Raw genomic sequence first — 15,041 nt, forward strand, 5'->3', positions numbered from 1 at the left:
ATCATTCCTTGTTTCTTTTCTTCTCCGGTGGATCGAGTTCAAGTTTTTGGTGTTTCTTTACCCTTTTCCTCATTTCAAGGCTTTCTCATGCCGGTGCAATTCTTAATCGTTCACCTCTCGCTATTCTATTGTCCCAGAATGCTCAAGATATCTCAGAAGGCTCGTCTTTTCATTCAAGATCAGTTCAAGCTATTTCGAAGTCCTATCTTATTCAAGCCATTTAATTCAACCGGTGCAATCTTCCTTTTAAATCATTCAACGGTGTTTTTTGAGTGGGCCCTAACCCACAGGTCTTTCTCCAGGATCTTACCTGACTCTTCTAATTTTCCCGGAGCTTCTCAAATTCTTTTCCAAGTTTGACGTAAGAATGAGTTATCATCAGTCAAATGCTTTTCTCCAAGATCTGTCGAATTCTTTTCATCGTTGGCTCAACCTCTTCATTTTGATTCTTCCGGAGTGTCTAAATAATTCTTGGTGGTCTTTCTCGTCGTCATTCTCAACATTTGAAGACCGAAGAAGATTTTTTTTCTCTCTCAATCTTGTCCATTCTCTCGATGATTCGTGATTCTAGTTTGTTGCCATCCTCTCCTAATTGTTTTCAATTGTGAAAATTCTTTCCACCCATCCGAAGCAATTCAAGAGTCTTCTCAGTTTGATTATCCGGAGTCCATCATTTCAGGTTTATTCATTCTCTAACTCTTCCCGGTGTTTCTTTATCTTTCCTTCGTTCATTTTCAATTATTACGGTGGTTCATTCAAGTTTCTATTCTTTCGTTTATCATATCAATTTATTTGTTATTTCTATCGTACCGGTGGTTCATTGAAGACCTTCTCAAGTTGGCGCCATATCTATCCTAATCCTTTCTTCGAGAATAAGTTGTATGCAATCCGTTTGCTCGTCATCAATTTAATTGGTGAAGGAGGAGCATAACATAATTCTTATTCTTGATTCACCCAAATGATTAATTCTTTATTCCGGAGGCTCATCAAATTCTCGGTTCGAGATGCTTTATCTATTCTTTTCCCGGAGTTCCAAGTTCTCTCAATTATTTCATCGCGAAGATCCATCTAATCATTGCAAGGATTCACCTTGTGTTTTCAACTTCTCCTTCCGTTCGTTTGATCATTCTTTTATTACTGGAGTTCTTCATGAAGATTCTACATGTTGGTTCATAAAGGATTTAATTCCGTCTAGAAGTTTTTCATTGAGATTCTTTTCTGAGGAGCTCATGCTTTCTTCATCCTGTAATCTAGAGTGCAATTGTTTCTCCCTTATCTTTTGAGGTGGTAATATATCATTCTTCATTCACAAGATTGAGATATTTAAACCCATCAATCTCTTCATTGCAATTATCTCGGGTTATATTTCACCTAAAGTTTTTCCCTAAGGATTGTTGCTATTTATGGTGCTTATAAAGGATCCAAGTTCTTCTTTCATCCTCCCGGTGAAATAGTTTCTCGTCTCCTTGTGGATATCAATCCAATCTATCGTTTCCGTCAGTGGCAGAATTCTCACCTCAGTTTTGAGATGTTTTTTTTCATAAGCCCACAACAAGTTTATTCGTTTCGTTGTTGATAACCCAACAACTCCGGTCTAGCATTTGTTGTAAGCGTGCTCTACCAAGATCTTGTGTTCTCCTCCGTTCATTCCTTTCCATCCTCTCATTTCTTTCGGAGGCTTCACGATATTGTTTTCTCGAACCATCATCTCGTTTTGTCAAAGATCATGTTCTTTTCATGCCTATCCATTTAACCGAAGGGTTGTGCCTTTTTCTCAAGTTCTTTTCACCTTATCAAGCCTTGCATCTCTTTTCAAATGGAGTGCTGTCTGAGACCTTTCTTACCCCTTGCTCCATTCATTCAATAGTTCCGGAGGCAGTGTGTTGTCATTTCATCAAGCATCTTCTCACCTTACCAAGTTCTTATTCAATTCCTTTTTCTTTTCAATCGGAGTGCTGCCCGAAGTTGGTATTCCTTGTCTCTCTTTTCTAACGGAGTGTTTTCAAATTTGTCATCTTCGTTTTATTCTTTTCTCGAAATGGCTTAACCTTTTCAAGGTTCTTTGGTCTCACTCGGTTGTCAAAGAAGCAACTTAGTTTTACCTCTTCTCTTTCTCTTCCGTTTTCCCTCCGGTGCCATTCTAGATCTCGGGACGAGATCCTCTCGTAGTGGTGGAGTGTTGCAACGCCCCAAGACCGGAGCTTCAGATGCCTTCTAGGGTTTCCGGGTTTCGTCGTGTGATTTGTTTGGTCTGTTGAATTTCATCTTTACATGATGTGCATTGCATCATGTCATCATGCCATCATGTCATTTCTTTTCTTAACTCAACTAAATAAATGGCATGGATCTTTGATCCATTTAAACTGAGGGAATTCACATGGTGATTTCTCTTTATAACATATCCTCTCAATATTAGGGGGCTATAATAAATATTCCATTCGTTTGGATTCACCGCAAACACACTTGCAAAATGATTCCCCATGCCTTTGTCCCATGCATCATCTCCTTCTCCTTTCCTTCTAGTTCTTTCTTTTGTAAGTGCCACTTTCCCCTTCTCTATTAATGTTCATTCTTTTCCTATAAATTCTCGACCATGCCTTCAACCTCTCTGTCAAATTTCAGATCCTTTGGAGTTCTTTTGGTTAGGTTCAAAATGCCTCAAGTTTGAATCATATTTAAACTTGTTTTATTTTTCTACCTCTAAATATATCTAAGGCAATTCTATCAAATAGAGTATAGTTCCAGGAGATTGAGGATATTTTATATCTGAAAAACTCCTCTTCTAGTCCATGGCCTTTTCCTTTCATTGAAACTGTTTATTTATATAAACAGAGAGTGTAGAGAGAGAGAACGCAGCCCACCAACTTGGCCTAAGGCCCAGCCGCCGGCCTCCCTAGGCGCGGACCTCCCTCTCCTCTAGGCCATCTTTCCCCGCTGCCCACCTGGGCCTCCCATCTCCAGCGCCGGCCCTTTTGACCCTTTAGGCCCAGTCGGCCCTTGCCTACCTAACCCTAGCCGACAGGGAGCCCGATCCCCATCTCCTCACGATCTCCTCTCCCCTCGCGCCGCCAGAGAGAGACCCACAGCCCGATCCCTCTCCCATCGTTCGTCTCCTCCCTCATCTTCTCAGCGCGACCAAGGGGGATCCCAATCCCCATGGCCATGTACCACGCCGCCGCACGCCCATAGCCAGCGCCAGAGGAACGCCCGTGCTCGTTCTGCTACGTACCGCGCCGCAGGCCATGCCTCGACCGGATCCAGCAGCCCCGCACTATCCATCTCGTGAACCACGCCGCCCCGTCAACCCACCTCGTCCTCGCGTCTCCCTTCCTCATCCCTCACCCGAGCTCCTGGAGCCCGAGCCGTCCCGGAGCGTCTCCTCCTTGCTGCTTCGCTTGTCGCCGAGCAGGAGCTCCGCCGCCTCAACTCCTGGTCCGGCCGCCATCAGCAGCTCCCACCCCGACCTCCGGCCTTGTCCAGGCCATCCCCGCCGTCGCATCTCCAGCCGCGTCGACTCGCCGCCTCCCTTTCCCTTCACCTGAGACCAAGTTCGGCGCCGCCTGCCGTCGTGATCCCGTCGTTCGTTGCCCGTTCCTCGCAGGGTTTCGCCTCCAGCTACTCCGGCGAGCTCCAGTAGCTCCCTTCTGCACCTTCCGGCGACCCCACCGTCCGGCCGTCGTGGTCTCATCTCCAGCCACCTGCACCTCACCTCCTCTTCTCAACGTCTGTTGTGCTGCTCGCTTTGGTCGTCGTTGCGCCTCTGTTCGTCGTCGTTGTCACCACGAGCACCATGCTCGCTTCCTGCCGCTGCTCACACACCGCCCGGCCTTGCTGCTACCCACCAGAGGCCTTTTGGCTCCTGTTGTTTTGGGTCAACAAGGACGAGAACGTCAAGTACCATGACTTTGCCTCTTGCTCGGCAAGTACCACACCGAATGCCAAGTACCAGGATGTCGAGGACCCGCCAAGTTCATCTATGTGCGTGTACGACTACATATCCGGGATGCGTCTAGAACCTCTCCGAACAAACGTGAATGACTGTCGTTGCAATAACGGGACAAGAGAGTCCGAAGACCCCAAGTACCTCGACAACCCCGAAGGGATTCGAGTTCATCAAGTTCACCTTCGAAACGGGTACCACTACCGACGACTAAGACCCTGGATTCGACAAGTTCCTCACGGTGACCATGAACATCTACAGGACATGCACGACTTCGAACCGTGTACCACGTCGAACATGTACGGCTACACGACGAACCGGCAAAACCCTGAACGACTACCGCCGCCGAAGTTTGCGAGTACAACTACTTCCCCTTCGACACGTGTACCCCTACCGCCGAACTCGATCCGTTCCGTTAATGCACGCTTCAGAGGTATAACCCTGAGACGACCGTCCGTGAACAAATGCTTGTGTTGTATGAGATGCATGTTTGAATGTTGTATCCTCCCATGAACGCTACTTGTTTTCCCCGCTTGGCACCGTCGTCGACATGTGGGAACCCGGTTACCGGAATCACCCCACCTTCTATCGCATGTCACGCTTCCGTCACTTTTCCTTTTGTACCGGTATCTCCGTGAGCTACTGGAACCGATATGGTGCCGTGACATCATTTTCGGATTCGTTGCCGTGGCACCCTTTCTTTCCACCATGGTGACAAATGCTTCATAATGTTCTTATCAACATTTTCATAAAAATCGCTTAAACTTGTCCATGTCATCCACATCATGATAACAACAATTAAAATGTTTAAATTGTTGTTGCAATAAATCACTAAGGCATATGGGGATTTACCGGATTTGTTGTTTGTTATATCCGGCCCCATTTAAATTGGTTAGATGGATAGTTTTTGTTATGCTTCACCTCTTGCCATGTTAATCAACATTTAATATTGTTGAGTACCTAATCGAGAGAGAACTAAATAATTGACATGGTGTTCCGCCAATATGCAACCCGTTGCATATTGAGCTCCACTTAATTTGTAGTATTGTTTGTTGCACTTTGCCATGCCATGTATCATTAAACCGGACATGCATCATACTTGATTTTGCATCATGCCATGTTTATGTGATGGTTGTTTACTATGTTGTTTGCTTCTTTCCGGGTGCTTCTCTCGTTAGCTTCGGTTTCGTTCCGGAGTTGTGAGGATCCGTTCGACTACGTCCGTTTGTCTTCTTCTTGGACTCGTTCTTCTTCCTTGCGGGATCTCAGGCAAGATGACCATACCCTCAAAATCACTTCTATCTTTGCTTGCTAGTTGCTCGCTCTTTTGCTATGCCCATGCTACGATACCTACCACTTGCTTATCATGCCTCCCATATTGTGAAGCCAAGCCTCTAACCCACCTTGCCCTAGCAAACCGTTGTTTGGCTATGTTACCGCTTTGCTCAGCCCCTCTTATAGCGTTGCTAGTTGCAGGTGAAGATTGGAGTTTGTTCCTTGTTGGAACATGGATATTTTGTTGGGGTATCACAATATCTCTTATTTAATTAATGCATTTATATACTTGGTAAAGGGTGGAAGGCTCGGCCTTATGCCTGGTGTTTTGTTCCACTCTTGCCGCCCTAGTTTCCGTCATATCGGTGTTATCTTCCCAGATTTTGCGTTCCTCACGCGGTTGGGTTATAATGGGAACCCCTTGATAGTTCTCCTTGAATAAAACTCCTCCAGCAAGGCCCAACCTTGGTTTTACCATTCGCCACCTAGCCTTTTCCCTTGGGAGCCGCGCATCCCGAGGGTCATCTTTATTTTTAAACCCCCGGGCCAGTGCTTGTCTACGTGTTGGTCCAAACTAGAGCCCCTTGCAGCGCCACCTCGGGGAAACTCGAGGGCTGGTTTTAGTTGTACGGATTGCTTATCTGGTGTTGCCCTGAGAACGAGATATGTGCAGCTGTTATCGGGATGTCGGCGCATTGGGTGGTCTTGCTGGACTTGTTTTACCATTGTCGAGGATGTCTTGTAACCGGGATTCCGAGCCTGATCGGGTCTTCCCGCTAGAAGGAATATCCTTCGTTGACCGTGAGAGCTTGTGATGGGCTGAGTTGGGACACCCCTGCAGGGATTTGAACTTTCGAAAGCCGTGCCCGCAGTTATGGGCAGATGGAAATTTGTTAATGTCCGGTTGTAGAAAACCGGAAGTTGACCTTAATTAAAATACATCAACTGTATGTGTTACCGTGATGGTCTCTTCTCGGCGGGGTCCAGGAAGTGAACACGGTGTTGGAGTTATGCTTGTCGTAGGTTGTTCTAGGATCACTTCTTGATCATAGTTTCTCGACTGTGCATTGCCTTCTCTTCTCGCTCTCATTTGCGTATGTTAGCCACCATATATGCTAGTCGCTTGTTGCAGCTCCACCTCATACCTTTTACCCTACCTATAATCTTAAATAGTCTTGATCGCGAGGGTATAAGATTGTTGAGTCCCCGTGACTCACAGATACTTCCAAAACCAGTTTGCAGGTGCCGATGATACCGTACAGGTGACGGAAGCAAGCTCAAGGAGGAGCTCGATGAAGATCTTGTCCTTTGTGTTGTTTCATTCTAGTTGATCAGTAGTGGAGCCCAGTTGGGGTCGATCGGGGATCTGTGTAGCATTGGGGTAGTCTTCTTTTATTTCGGTTCCCTAGTCGGACCTTGATTGTATCTGGTTGATGTAATGCTTTATTCATGTATTTGTGTGAAGTGGCGATTGTAAGCCAACTATGTATCTCTTTCCCTTATGTAATACATGGGTTGTGTGAAGATTACCTCACTTGCGACATTGCTTTCAATGCGGTTATGCCTCTAAGTCATGCTTCGACACGTGGGAGATATAGCCGCATCGAGGGCGTTACAACGTTCAGCTTGAACGAGAACGCGGATCGAATGCTCTCTGCAAGTGAGATCATTTTGCAGGGGTTGAGCTTTATAAGCCATGGGGTTGTTTCCATAAGACTTGCGACTCGAGGCATCGACCATGACGTAGTTGATCACCGGGCCATCAACAGCGGTCTCGGGGTCTATCGGAGAGAAGAGGGGAAGAAACAGTAAATACAGAGCAAACAGATGCATAACAAGTCAACAGGCAGAGCTAGCGGCGTTCTAATGCGGTGCTACACAATATCGACGAAGGGGGGTAACATCCGGGAAAGTTTTCCTGAAGTTTGGCATTTTTGGATGGATGAACCGGAGGGGGACGGTGGCATGTTTGCTATGCTAGGGACATGTGGCATAGGAACGGAATGCATATTCGGATTCGTCTCGCTTTTCTGAGCAACTTTCATGTACAAAGTATTTTCATCCGGTATACGGTTTATTTAATATTAATTTTCAATGTTTTAAATGATTTTCTAATATTATTATTAATCTAAAGTAGAGTTATTGCATCAGCATGACGTCATCATGATGTCATCCATCAATAGAGTTGACTGGAGTTAACCCTGACATGTGGGGCCGTTCTGTCATAGACACATTTTAACTAAACAGGTTTAGTTAGACTAATATGCAATTAGACTAATTAAACATATTTAATTAGGTTAAATTATTAGTAAATTAATTATTTTAATTTTATTTATTACCTTTTTTAACAAATTTTATTTTTGTTTTTTCTTTAAGAGGGGTCTGGGGCCCCACGGTTAGTGGCACAGGGGCAGGGAGCACACGGGTGTAGCGGTTGCGGGTGCATGCTCGAGGAGTCGGACCCGAGCGGGTCGGATGGCGGGCGAGGCTGCTGCAAGGGATGACGCCGGCGTGGCTAGCCGGAGCTGCGACGAGGGGCACGGGCGCCGGAGCGCGCGGCGAGCAGTGGCAGCCACGGGGCGACGGCGGCGTGGCTCGCGGGCAGGGGCGCATGGGGCTACGCAGCAAGCGCGAGCACGGGGATGCGGCGGGCTTGTGGGCAGTGGTCAGCGAGGTAGGAGCTCCGGCGGGCACGCGTGTGGGATGCGGTGTGTGGCGAGTGCGGGGGTGCCGCCAGGGTCCGGCGAGCATGGACGATGGCCAACGAGAGGGACCGCGGGGCGTAGCCGAAGTGGGAGGTCAGGGCTGTGCGGCGAGCGGCGCATGCGTGAAGGAGGTTAGCAACCACGGGCGGAGGCGGCTGTGGTTGGGTGAGGCCGGCAAGGAGCATCCCACAAGTCTAGGTGAGCTGGGTGGCGGCCATGGGGTTGCGGGCATGGGCAGTACGCGGTGGAAGCGTGGGCAATGGCGCGATGGGCACGAGCTCTGGCACGACGGTGGCGGCCGCCATGGAATGAATTTGAAGGGGAGGGGATAGGGAAACTAGCGTCTGCTCGCAGTAGTGACGAGGAGCCACACGGGGTGGTCGGGGATGCGATGCCGATGACAGAGTCGTCCTCGGGAGGCAGCGTACGTAGTCGGGCGATGGCCATGAGGGGAGCTTCTCCGGCTCGAACGGCACCTCTAAGATGACGTAGTCAACGATGGTGCTTCTGCTGGACAGCCTCGCGGTCGACGGGGATGACGGTGGCCGCGTGACGGAGGATGTCAAGGCGGGCGGAGCTCGGGTGACGGGAAAGAAACGGATTTGGGAGGCGAGAGGGGAAGAGTGAGCGAGGTCTAGGGTTTGGGGCGTTGAGAGGGGGGTCTACGGTGTCTTGAGGGTGCCGGGGAGCTGCCGGATGGCTGCCACGCAGGGCTCGGGTGGCCATGGCCGGGGGGATGAGCGCCACGACCCCCCATGTGAACAAAGAAGGGAGATGAGGGTGAGTTGGGCTGGGCTGTGCAGGCATGTCCTGCTCGTGTAGAGCACATAGGCACAATATGCTAGCTATCTTTTCCCTTTACTTTTGTTTTTCTTTTATGTTTTCTGCTTTACAAAATGTTTGGCCACAAGATTTCTCTTGTAAACTATGAAGTGGTGCCACGTAATTACTTTACAATATTTAGTGCTACCATAAAAAGTTTGGTACTGAATTAAAATTGTTCAATATTTTATAAATTAGAAAAGTCATTTATTTTATTGTTAAAGCCACTATTTTATTTAGTTGAGTGCATTTAAATATTTTATAAAACTGTGGTTTCTTCACCAATATTACCTATGAATTATTCGGCGCAGTTTGAACAATTTAGTTTTAACACTTTCAAAACTTTTAATTTTGACTTTGTTTTAAATTTGAATTTGGACCGGTTCTGATTCAATGTGATTTCTATCAACAGTAAAAGCGATGACCTGGCACCATTAACATAGGATTACTGTAGCTTAATTATCTGGGTGTTACAGATCCTCATGAAGAACCTACTAGCATGCATACAAAAAATTCCGCATTGGAAGCGGTAATATTATTGGAAATGGTGTTATTCAAGATTTCTTTACTTGTGCTGGCACGCTGCCTATGTTAGGAGGGTTTATTTTTCATAAAACTAATAGTCTTGCGGATGCTATAACTTTGCTCATAATTGAACTCGAAAGAAAATTTGTTCATTGATATGTCTCCAACGTATCTATAATTTATGAAGTATTCATGCTGTTTTATTATCATTCTTGGATGTTTTACAATAATTTTATAGAAACTTTATATCATTTTTGGGACTAACCTATTCACTCAATGCCCAGTGCCAGTTGCTGTTTTTTGCTTGTTTTTTACATTGCAGGAAATCAATATCTAACGAAGTCCAAGCACCACAAAACTTTTGTGGATTTCTATGGACCAGAAGACTTCCGATGGGCCAGAGCAGCACCTGGGGGGTGCCCCGAGGGGGGCACAACCCACCAGGGCGCGCTTGGGGGCCCAGGCGTGCCCAGGTGAGTTGTGCCCACCTCGGTGGCCTCCCGCACCACCTCTTTGCCCTATAAAATCCAAAATATTCCAAAAACCCTCGGGGTTAACCTCGATCAGAAGTTCCGCCGCGAGGCTTTGTAGCCACTGAAAACCAATCTAGACCCCATTTCAACACCTTGCCATAGGGGGGGGAATCCTCACCGGTGGCCATCTTCATCATCCCGGCGGCCACCATGGTGAGGAGAGAGTAGTCCACCCTCGGGGATGAGGGTTTGTATACGTAGCTATGTGCTTAATCTCCCTCTCTCGTGTTCTTGAGATGCCACGATCTTGATGTATCGCGGGCTTCGTTAATACTTTTGGATCATATGGTGTTTTCCCCTCTCTATCTTGTTGTAATGAATTGAGATTTTCCCTTTGAGATTTCGTTGCTATCGTATTGAATCCTTTTATGGATTTGAGAGCACTTGATATATGTCTTGCATATGAATACTCGTGGTAACAATGGGGTATCATATTGATGCACTTGATATGTGTTTTGGCATTCAACTCATGGATTCCTGCGGCGACATTGGGGTAATCTATGCATACGGGTTGATGCATGTTCTCATTTTTGTTTCTCCGGTAGAAATCTTGAGGCACTCTTTGAAGTTCTTTGTGTTGGATTGAGTATTATGAATATGAAATTATTTGGTGTAATTTCAGTACGAACTCTTGGATAGATCAATCGGAAAGAATAGCTTCGAGGTGGTTTCGTACCATACAAACGATTTCTTCGTATGTTCTCCGCTAGATAGGAAGTTTGGAGTGATTCTTTGTTGCACGTTGAGGGACGGTTATATGTTCCAATTATATTAGCATTGTTGAGAGATTGCACTAGCGAAAGTACGGACCCTAGGCCTCATTTTCAAGCATTGCAATACCGTTTTTGTGCCCGTTTACTATTTGCTACCTTGCTGTTTTTATTTATTCAGATTATAAAAATATATTTCTACCATCCATATTACACTTTTATCAACATCTCTTCGCCGAACTAGTGCACCTATACAATTTTCCATTGTATTAGGTGTGTTGGGGACACTAGAGATTTCTTATATTTGGTTGCAGGTTCGTTTGAGAGAGACCATCTTCATCCTACGTGTAGCGACCCGACCTCAGATGGTCAAGTCTCTGAGCTTAAGTGTCATCCCTGGATCTGTATGCTGACACACACAGTACTTGAGGATTTATAACAGAGGTAAATCACATGTATAAAGTAACGCAAAATATTATTACCTCAATCCAAATAGCGGAAGTAACAAGGTTTTGGATTCCCATCAACACCAACGGCAAAGTTGAGTGTAGAAATCGTAACCCGAATGTATCACTTACTCATCGTAAGATTTCCTGCAACATGAGACATTGCAGCCACAAAGGGTCAATACATTGAATGTACTGGCAAATTCTCACCGTAGAACAATGATGAATCACTACTAGGGAAAACCCTATACACAAAATCTTAGCAGCAGCACAGCTCAAAAAGGAGCGCTGCTGCTAATTAGGAGTAGCGCGGGTGTGGAAAACCCGCTACTGACAAGTGCTTAGCAGTAGCGCGCTCGGCATAACCCGTGCTGCTACAAATATGGACCGACAGTGCCCACCCAACTCCATTTAGCAGCAGCGCGGTGCCGCGAGCCGTGCTACTGCTATAGCTGTAGCAGTAGCACGGTTTTTCTGAGGTCACTGCTGCTAATTTTCAAATCGGGCACACTTTTGGTCCCGATTAGCAGTAGCGCTTGTACCGAAAGCGCGCTGCTGCTACTTTCTTAGCAGCAGCGCGTTTTACGTCCCGCGCTATTGCTAATCCGCACCCACCACCTTTTCCCCACCCGCCCTGCCCCTCCCCCTCCTCTCCCTTTCCCCTACCTCTCCCAGTCTCACTCTTCTTCTTCCTCAATACTTCTCCCCCATTACTCTCCCTCTTCTACCTACATTTATCTCTCTTCATTACTCCTACCTAACTACACCACCTCCATTAATGCATCTCCTTTCTCTTTTTCCTTCCCCCTCCACTAGTTGAAGTTGTCTCCTCCCAAATTAGGTAGCTAGGTAGATGTAGCATTTAGTTAAGTGACCTATTTGCCCCCTAACTAGATCTATCTTTGTCAAGAAGAGCTTTGTGCACTTTTGATCTCTCTACATCATCATCTTCACTGTGTGCTCGATCTCGAGATATAGGTGATTAAAATTTCATGCTTTTGCAAAATGGAAATATGTTTATGTGTGTGTGATATGTTTATGGAAATTGTGTGTGTGGCATGAGTTGATGCCAAATTGTGCTTTTGAGTTGCCTATGTTTTGCCGAAATGTCGATTTATTTGCATTTCGGCGAATTCCAGGCAAACTCTAGATCTATATATGTCCTATTTTTAAGGAAGGTCATGCCGAATTTTTGTATGACTTTGATGCATGCACGCATTTTCATAATCAATTTGTTTATTATTACCGTGTAGAGTTGACGATGGTCAGTGGAACGATGGTGGACAGGTGGTTGCGGTCGGCGGTGCAGGACATGAAAGAAAATAACTGGACAGAGTTTTTATGTCCGTGTCGAAAATGCAAAGGAATAGTTTGGCTCGACCCCCATGATGATGGTCGTGTCTAAGCGCACCTGCTGACTGGTTTCATGGATGGCTATACTCGGTGGATAATTGAAGATGAGGATGACGATGTTGAGGATGACGACGGGGCAGGCAATGATGACACGGGGCAAGACGAAGAGATGATCGATAATGGCGGAGGGGAAGAGGCTGGACATGGCGGCGGAGAAGGGGCCGGACATGGTGGCAGAGAAGGGGCTGGACATGGCGGCGGAGAAGGGCCCAGACATGGCGGCGGAGAGAACGACATGGACTCCACGCAGCAGAGTTCGTCGGTACTAAGTTCAATCGTGCGGGACCCTCATGTTCAAGCATTGCTTCGCAAGGAGACGAGTACTAAGAGAGCTGCTTCTAGAGAGGAGGCTAAGCTGGAGCAACTGGTGGTAGACTCGAACACTCCATTGTATGATGGTTGCAATCCTGAGGTGACCCGCTTGAGTTTCACGCTCCAACTCCTGAAGACGAAGGCTAAAAACAAATGGACCGACACTAGCCTCGATGACCATCTCAAGTACCTAAAGGATGTTCTTCCCGCGGGTAATCTATGTCCTAGTAGTGTTGATGAGGCCAAGAAGATCGTGTGCCCTCTTGATCCACCACACGTTAGATACCATGCATGCATCAACGATTGCATAATTTATCGGAAGGAGCACGTGGAAAAAACAAGCTGTCCGGTGTGCAATGCTTCTCGATACAAGAAGGCCGAGAAGAAATGTCCCCAGAAAGTGGTATGGTACTTACCGATCACTCCCCGTCTCTTGAGGTATTTTGTAGATCCCAAGGAAGCAAAGCTAATGCGCTGGCACGCGGAGAGGAAGAAGCCCGACGATGGAGATGATCCGAAGCTGAGACACGTCAAAGATGGAAGCCAGTGGAGAGCGTTGAACAGCTTCTATCGGTATTTTGAATGTTCTGCAAGGAACATCGTGCTCGGCGCGTGTACCGATGGCATGAATCCGTTTGGCAACCAGAACACCAACCATAGCACATGGCCCGTGTTTGTATGGATGTACAACCTCCCCCCTGGTTGTGCATGAAATTGAAGTACATTCACATGAGCATGCTTATTCAAGGGCCGAAACAACCAGGAAATAATATTAATTTGTATCTGGGGCTACTTCAAGAGGAGTTAGACACGTTATGGAAAACATCAGCCAAGACATGGGACGCTAGCAAAGGCGAGTATTTCAACATGAGAGCCGCGCTGATCACGACAGTGCAGGACTATCTCGGTTACAGATATGTGGTAGGCCAGGTGTGCCATGGATATTGCGGATGCATGCAGTGCATGGATGATACGACGTCTCAGCAGCTAACATCAAGGAAAGATGGTGGGTCTGGGAAAATCGTGTACATGGGGCATCGAAGATGGCTCGAACAGGACTGAGCATCGAGGACCTCCACGTAAGCGGAGCGGTGCCGAAATCGATGAGCTGTTGAAAAACTGGAAGGAGTGCCCCACGCCGGGAAAGACGGTGAGAAAGGTGCCGGAGCCGCTGCTGAAGGTATGGAAGACGAGGTCTGTGTTCTGGGACTTGGAGTACTGGCACAAACTCGATACACCTCATTGCCTTGATCAAATGCATATCTATAAGAATGTCCCTGAGAGCTTGCTCGCAACACTGATGAACATGCCAGATAAGTCCAAGGATGGGCCCAAGGCAAGAAAAGACTTGCAAGATTTGAAAATCAGGGAAGATCTGCACATGCCGCCCTGTAAAATGTCAGACGAGACAGAGACGGAGACAGAGGCACGAGAGAAGAAGGGCAAGAAAATAAAGAAAGAGGATTATTGCCCCCCTTCTTGCTTCACCTTAAGTCAGGCTGAGATCGATCAATTCTTTAAGTGCCTTACCAGAGTCAAAGTTAGTTCCGGTTACTGTGGCAAGATAAACATATATCTAGACACGGACAAGAAAAGGTTCAGCGGAATGAAGTCCCATGACTGTCATGTGATGATGACGCAGATACTACCTATTGCCCTTAGAGGGGTAATGGACAAGCACGTCCGTGACACGCTTATTGGTCTCTACATCTTTTTCGACGTCATCTCTCGAAAGTCGATCAGTGTGAAGCAGCTCCAAAGGCTACATGAAGAGATCGTTGTGATACTGAATGAGCCGTCATTCCTGCACAACATGATGCCGTTTGAGAGGATGATGGGATCATCAAAGGATTCATTCATAACATGTCCCGTCCAGATGGAAGCATCGTCCAGGGCTATGTGACACAAGAGTGCATCTCTTTCTGTGAGAATTTTCTATATGGCGCGGACCAGCCGCCTGGTGTTAGTCTTGGTTTGCCCGTTAACAAGCACGATGGGAGGCTCGAAGGAGAAGGTCACTGCAACGGTCGCAGGGAACTCCACATGGCATACTCAGATCGACGCAGCGACTTTGATAGAGCAAACTTGGTAGTGCTACAACACCTAGACGAGGTAGATCCTTTCGTGGCACTGCACAAAGAAATTACCGCAAAGAAGTATCGTGACCGGGGGGTAGGCAGGACGGACGCCGAAGTTACTAGAGAGCACAACTCCACTTTCCTCCATTGGTTCAAAGAGCATATTATTGCTAATCCCCCGGAGGAGGGCTCTAAGGACGGATTGCTCATATACGCCTTAGCACATGGCCCCTCGCCCAACCTCGTAACCTATCAACGGATACACGTTCTACACGGAGGCCA

The 15,041-nt window shown here is 47.0% G+C and overlaps 1 pseudogene; it reads left to right on the plus strand.

Moving 5' to 3' along the window:
- Positions 1 to 12,211: 12,211 nt before the first annotated feature.
- On the plus strand, positions 12,212 to 13,393 carry LOC147970737 (uncharacterized; annotated as a pseudogene).
- Positions 13,394 to 15,041: the final 1,648 nt, after the last annotated feature.

This window comes from Triticum urartu, chromosome 5A (assembly GCF_056163025.1).
Source record: "Triticum urartu cultivar PI428250 chromosome 5A, HENAU_Tu73, whole genome shotgun sequence".
Taxonomy (NCBI): Eukaryota; Viridiplantae; Streptophyta; class Magnoliopsida; order Poales; family Poaceae; genus Triticum; species Triticum urartu.